This window comes from Carlito syrichta, unplaced genomic scaffold (assembly GCF_000164805.1).
Source record: "Carlito syrichta isolate Samal-C Ts95f unplaced genomic scaffold, Tarsius_syrichta-2.0.1 Scaffold314091, whole genome shotgun sequence".
NCBI classification, from domain to species: domain Eukaryota; kingdom Metazoa; phylum Chordata; class Mammalia; order Primates; family Tarsiidae; genus Carlito; species Carlito syrichta.
In genome coordinates, this window is record NW_007258187.1 from 173,142 (window position 1) to 180,559 (window position 7,418).

The 7,418-nt window shown below is 45.3% G+C and overlaps 1 pseudogene; it reads left to right on the plus strand.

Moving 5' to 3' along the window:
* The first annotated feature begins 486 nt into the window (after window positions 1–486).
* The window catches only part of LOC103273570, a 25,784-nt pseudogene continuing 18,852 nt past the window's right edge, over window positions 487–7,418 (plus strand).

A 7,418-nucleotide genomic window follows, 5' to 3' on the forward strand; every position in this document is an offset into this window, starting at 1 on the left:
CAGGGTTTGAAACCAGCCTGGGCAACTTGGTGAGACTTTGTCCCTATAATAAATCAAAAATATAACTTAGCCGGGCACAGTGGCACACACCTGTAGTTCCAGCTACTTGGAAGGCTGAGGTGGAAGTATTGCCTGAGCCCAGCAGGTTGAGGCTGTGGTGATTGTGAGCGTGCCACTACACTCCAGCCTGGGCAGCAGAGTGAGACTCTGACTCAAAAATAAAATTAAATAAATAAATAAAAATAAAACAAGCACTTTGGGGCCATTTTGTGAAGAGACAAATGAGTGGTTGGAGCCACACTGCTGACCTTGAGCAGCAGCTGGCTTTTCCATGTAGAATCCAGGAGTAGGAGACTCCAAATCTGTTCCCCCTCTCCCCTCCTGGTTACAAAACACTTGAAATATATGAATCAGTGGAACTTGGCTCAGGTGAATTTTTTTTATCATCAGCTATAGTTTTCAGCTTTGTGATGATAATCAAGCACAATGGCTAGCAATGTTGCCAACAAGACAGATCCCCGTTCCATGAACTCCTGTGTATTCACTGGGAATCTCAACACTCTTGTGGTCAAGAAATCTGACGTGGAGGTAATCCTTTTGAAGTATGGCAAAACGTGGGTGGCTCTGTTCATAAGGGCTTTGCCTTTGTTCAATATGTCAATGAGACTGCTATAGCAGAAGAGGATAGCAGAATGATTGCTGGCCAGGCTTTAGATTTAATCTGGCTCCAGAGCCAAAAGTGAACTGAGGAAAAGCAAGAGTGAAATGATCTGCAGCGGAAATATACAGCTCCTTTTTTGACTTGGACTATGACTTTAATGGGATTATTATGAAAGGTTGCCCATGTTCCTCCTCTTCCTCCTCCTATTGCTCAGACTGTAGTGTCCTCAAAATGCCAGCATGCATCAAGAAACACCACACAAAGGGGCAAAAGTGGCTTCAATTCTAAGATTGGTCAGCGAAGATCTTCCAAGTCTGGAAAGTTGAAAGGAGATGACCTTTAGGCCATTATGAAGGAACTGTTGCAGATAAAACAAACAGCGGATTCGCTACTGGAAAACCTGAAAAATTGAAAGGGAACAGAGCAAACATGCAGCCGAGATAAAGAATGATAAGACAGAAGGGGAGCAGACCACCACCTCCATTAAGAAAGATGAGACTAACATGAAGATAGAGTTGGAGGAGGTGCAGATGACTCTGCTGAGGAGGGGAGCATACTGGTTGACGATGGTAGTGAAGATTGGGGGATGCCCAGCTGGAGTTGATCGCAAATGAGAAGGGGAGGCTGAGGAAGGAGTGGATGACAGAGACAGCGCCAATGGCAAGGATCACTCTTTTTTTTTGAGTTGGAGTCAAACTCTGTCGCCCAGACTGGAGTGCAGTGGCCGCTCCTGGGCACCGCAGCCTCAACCTGCTGGGCTCTGGCAATCCTTCCGCCTCAGCCTTCCAGTAACTGGAACTACAGGTGTGCGCTACCACGCCTGGCTGATTTTTTTATTTATTGTAGAGATGAGGTCTCACCAAGTTTCCCAGGCGGGTCTCGAACCCGCGGGCTCAGGCAATCCACTCACCTCGGCCTCCCAAAGTGTGTGATTATAGGCTGAGCCACCAAGCCCAGCTGCAAGGATCACTCTTAAGCACATAGTGTGGTTTAGAAGTCTTACCCCATTATTTATTTTCCTAGGTGCAGGTCTAAGATTAAAATTTTCACCAGCCCCTCTCCCCTAGTATCTTCAGCACGTGCTCACTGTTCTTCCCATTCTTGTCCTTCCTGTGTTCATTAATTCATACTGCCTGTGCCCAGTCCCATTTTCACTTCCTTTAATGCTCCTAGTGTTCTGTTAAGTTTTGTTTTGTTTTGTTTTTGAGTCAGAGTCTCACTATCACCCAGGCTGGAGTGCACTGGCATGCTCATGGCCACCGCAGCCTCAGCCTGGGCTCAGGCAATCTATCCACCTCAGCTTTCCAAGTAGCTGGAACTGTAGGCGTGAGCCACCACACCCAGCTAATTTTGGGATTTATTGTAGAGATGAGGTCTCACCAAGTTGCCCAGGCTGGTCTCGAACCCTGGGCTCAGGCAATCCTCTCACCTCTGCCTCCCAAAGTGCTAGGATTGGCTTGAGCCACCACGCCCGTCCTGTTAAGTCTTTACCCTATAATTTTTTGTTTTTAATTTTTTTCTTTAGAAACTGATATTTATTTTCCATCAACCTTATTTCCATGTTGCTTAAGAGCCTGTGGAAGAACAGTTTAAGACCATTCAGTGGTTGTCCCTACCCATTCAGTGGCCTGAGCAGTGGGAGCTGCAGACCAGTCTTCTGTGGCAGGTTGAGTGTTCCAGTCTTCAGTAGGGAACTTCTGAATAGGTACAGAGGATATCTACACACCTTCAGACTGGTGTGCAACCTCAGGCAGAGTAGCAGAGAACTCAGGAGCTGGAGAAGTCCATTCTCCCTGAAACGCCTCCTTAGTCACAGCTTTTTCAGCAGCAGCCTGCTCTTCCTTTTCTATATCTTTGGGATCTCTGTAGACATACAGATCAGGCATAATCTCCCACAGGTGTTCATGGGAGATGGTGCCATGCAAGCACAGAACTTCCTGAGCCAGTATCTACCACATCAGACCCCCTGAATGAATTCCCTTGTTTTTGCACAGGATGGCAAAGGAGAGTCTGTGTTACACAGAGCAATGGTGGGCAGGTTAACACAAGATGCCTCTGTGAGAGGATGGTGGTCAACCCTGGGATCAATAACCACCAGCAGACGGGGCTCCCAGAAGGCTGCCTGGATCTGGTTGGTGAAGGTTCCAGGAGTGAAGCAGCCAGCAATGGCTGAGGCTCCAGTGGCAGCAGCAAACTTCAGCACAACCCACTGGCCAGTGTTCCTGGAGGGTATGACACTGACATCAGCAGAGTTTTCTCTTTTTTTTGAGTCAGTCTCACTGTTCCCCAGGCTGGAATGCAATGGCACTCTCACAGCCACTGCAGCCTCGACCTGCTGAGTTCAGGTGATCCTTCTGCCTCAGCCTCCCAAGCAGCTGGAACTAGAGGCACACGCCACCATGCCTGGCTAATTTTTTTTGGGGGGGGGGTGGAGTCTCACTCTGTCACCCAGGTTGGAGTGCAGTGGCACACTCATGGCCACCCCGGTATTGACCTACTGGGCTCTGGTGATCCTTCTGCCTCAGCCTTCCAAGTAGCCGGAACTACAGGTGCACACTACCATGCTAAATTTTTAAAAAATTCTTTTATTGTAGAGACTAGGTCTCGCCAAGTTGCCTGGGCTGGTCTCAAACCCACGGGATTAGACAATCCACTCGCCTCGGCCTCCCAAAGTGCTGGGATTACAGACTTGAGTCACCACACTCGTCCAACAGCGTTTTCAATAGCAACAATTGCACAAGCTGCAAGCTTCTGTTGGAGATGGGTTTGCCCTCTTCCCAATTTCACTGTTAAGAAACAACACAGAGGCTCAGAGGCCAGTGGAGTGAAGCAGCTCTTTTATATAACGCTCTTGCAAGAACGGGTGTCTCTCAAATGAGCAGGCACACCAGAGCAGTTACAATCATCATTTTTATACCCTAAGAGGTAAATTCCTCCTCTGTTTCCCCATTTGTTGAGTACTCCAGAGATCACATCACTCTCCCAGATGTCACATCACTCTCCCAGATGTCACCTATATGGTACATACTGGTTGTTTTACAGAATTATTACAAAGTTGCCTCACTTACATGTCCTATTTGTTCACTGGCTCATAGGAACTTTATTTAGATTGGATCCCACCAGAATTCATAGCCGATCAAAGTAAAAAGCCTGTGAAAAGAACAAAAAAGCTGGAAATGGATTAGTAAAGGGAGTGCAAGACGTTTAAACATTAGTTAGGTTCCAGTTTTGAAAATAAATCATTCTATTTCATATGCTTCTCCCAGGTCATTTTTAGATTTATGATGTAGATGCCATTACTTTTCCTTTTATAGATGTACTGTTCCATTTTGAAATCAAGGTTGGTGCCACCTGAGTGGGCTCCCACTGCAAGGAACTTAATGACATCCTCCTCCTTCATTTGCAGGACACCAAGGGCTCTAGACATTGTGAAAGTTTCCCTTTAAGTCATGACAGGAATCCAGAACAACACCGTATGGACCTCTCTCTGGGTAGTATGGAAAAGCTGCTTTTAATTTTGATACTTTATGACCTAACAATAAAAAGGATGTACGGCTTTTATCAACTGTCTCCAAAATAATCTCTTGTTAAAAACAATCTATCAGCCAGGCGTGGTGGCTCACGCCTGTAATCCCAGCACTTTGGGAGGCTGAGACAGGAGGATTGTCTGAGCCCAGGGGTTCAAGACCAGCCTAGGCAACTTGGCAAGACCTCATTTTTACAATAAAACAAAAAATTAGCCAGGTATGGTGGTGCACACCTGTACTTCCAGCTACTTGTAAGACTGAGGTGGAAGGATCACCAGAGCCTAGCAGGTCGAGGCTGCAGTGGCTGTGAGTGTGCCACCGCACTCCAGCCTGGGTGACAGAGTGAGACTCCAACTCAAAAAAAAGGAAAACAAACAATAAGCACTTTGGGAAAATGGCAGTTTTTGTTAAAGTTAACAATATCTGTGACTCGATAACTTCATTTCTAGATATATACCTGACAAAATGCATGTGTGCACTAAAAAAAAGTAAGTATCTAATAGGAGCAATATTTGTAATAATTCCAAGCACAAAACCACCCAATATCAAGCAATGGAGACTGAGTAAACATGTTGTAGTATATTCATACAAAACAAAAATACCACACAGGAGAAAAAAAAAATATCTGCCATATGCAATAACAGACAGCTGCTTTGTTGTTGCAACAAACATAACATTAAGCAAAAGAAGTCATTCTAAAAAGTACAGTGTTCTATATGATCTCATGTATAGAAATTTCAAAATCAGGAAGAAATCTAAATATAGTCACCTTTGGGAGGGAACAGACGGAAAAGAAACAATAAGTTTCCAAGCTGCTGAAAATTTCAATTTCTTAATACAGGTGGTGGTTACAAGTGTACGTTCACTTGTTGAAAATTCACTTAATATTTGTGCATTTTTTAGTATGAATGCTAAATTTCAATGGAAAGATTCCCTTCAAAGTTAAGGGATAAAACTAAAGTCAAATTTCAAGGGTAACTGAAAGGAGGGACCCTGAGAAACTTAGAATAAACTTAGTTTAGTATAATCTTTTGGCCTCAGCATAGCCGTTTTTTGCTTAGACTTTATCCCTGACACGTTTTGAATCTAGCTCAGGTTAGACATAGATAAATTTCCAATAGGCAGGTTTTAGGAGGCGTGCAGGCATTTTAAAATTACATTTTACTGGCAGGCCAAGTGGCAGCCTACCCCACCCCCTCAGCAAATCTCCATCAGATGCAAGACAGGGACAGCCCAACAGCCCAACCCTTCAATTCATGGTAGCATAATAACCTCTAGGAAACTTCCAGGTTCCTTGTTGAAGCCCGAAGGTCAAAGTGTAATAGCATAAAAAACCTATAATAGCCTGTATTGATTGGTTGACATAAGTAACTCCATTTTGTAACAAATCCTCCATCTTAACCCAGAGATGACCCCCTGCATGTAACTGCTGTAACCTTCCCGTAATCAGAAGCCCACATTCTTGTTCCCCTCAGTGCCTGGAAACTCCATTATCCCAAGTTCTGTGCCTAATCTAACTGTACCCTTGTACAACCAAAAAATTCAAATGTTCTGCCAATAAATGTAATCATAACTGTACAGCTTTCATGGTTTTTGCCTCTATAAACTCCCTGCTTACTCCGTTCAGGATCAAGAGTTCTTTATGGCACTAGCCTGCTCTCGACCACTGGCTAATAAAGGACTCAAATTCAACTTTCTACATGTTGGTGACTCCTTTCTCGCACTTAGGCTATAACAAAAGATCATCTCTTGGCTGGCTGAAGTCACAGAAATGATAATAAGACCACCTTTTTGTCAAGGAAATTGTGAATTGAAAACGGTCTGACAGGTCTCTAGCAGGAAAAACCCCTCTGGGCCCAAATCCCAAAGTTAACTTAATCAGCCCTTCATGACCTATGGAACACAGACAGGACACCCCCCACACCATGGCAGCAATCATGTGACTAACTCACCCATCTGCCTACTGTCCATCACCTGATGTCATCACCTGCCCCTTCCTGATGAAGTAGAGCCGATCACCACCCAATCACCTTAATGACCTTCCCCCATCAAAGGGAAGGGTTAAAAGGACTCAACCAGTTGCCACTGCCACAGCCATTGCAACCATTGCAGCCCTTACATTACTAAGCTAAGGTGTGGTCAGGTTTTCTTAAGCTTTGGCACCCTCCCCTACCTTGGGGAGGTGAATCTCCTCTTTCTCTCTCCCTAACTTACTTTCTAAATAAACTGTATTTTAATCTAACTTCTGTCCAATTCTTGACATCTTTCATACAACATCAGATTGTACAGCAGGCACACTCACACCCTCAGCGGGCCTGACCTAACATTCTGGAGGGTCCAGCTAGTAGTGAAACCCAACAGTATGCATAGTCTTATATTAGAAAAGAAGAACTATGATCTATGTATTCATATCAAGAAGTTAGATGAAAAAAAGCCCATTAAACCTAAATAAGGTAAAAGAGAGAAGAAAATATAAGTTGAAAAACATAAATTAGAAATTAGGCTGGGCTTGGTGGCTCAGCCTGTAATCCTGCACTTTGGGAGGCCAAGGTGCGTGGATTGCCTGAGCCCGCGGGGTTGAGACCCACCTGGACAACTTGGCGAGACCTCATTTCTACAATAAATCAAAAAATTAGCTGGGCGTGGTAGCATGTGCCTGTAGTTCCAGTTACTTGGAAGGCTGAGGCGGAAGGATCGCCAGAGCCCAGCAGGTCGAGGCTGCGGTGGCTGGGAGCAGCCACTGCACTCCAGTCTGGGTGACAGAGTGAGACTCCAACTCAAAAAAGAAATTAACCCAGGCTAGGTGCGGTGACTCACGCCTATAATCCCAGCACTTTGGGAGGCCAAGGAGGTGAGAGGATTGCCTGAACCCACAGGTTTGACATCAGCCCGGGCAACATGTTGAGACCTCATCTATACAATAAATAAAAAAATTAGCCAGGCATGGTGGTGCATGTCTGTAGTTCCAGCTACTTGGAAGGCTGAGGCGAAACAATCACCTGAGCCCAGCAGGTCAAGGCTGCAGTGGCCGTGAGTATGCCGCTGCACTCCAGTCTGGGCGACAGAGGAAGACTCCAACTCAAAAAAAAAAAAAAGAAAGATATAAGGGTCCAGATACAGCTTGATCACGGCTCACTGCAGCCTTGACCTCCTGGGCTCAGGTGATCCTTTCACCTCAGCCTCCTGACTAGCTGGGACTACAGATGCATACCACCACACCCAGCTTTTTT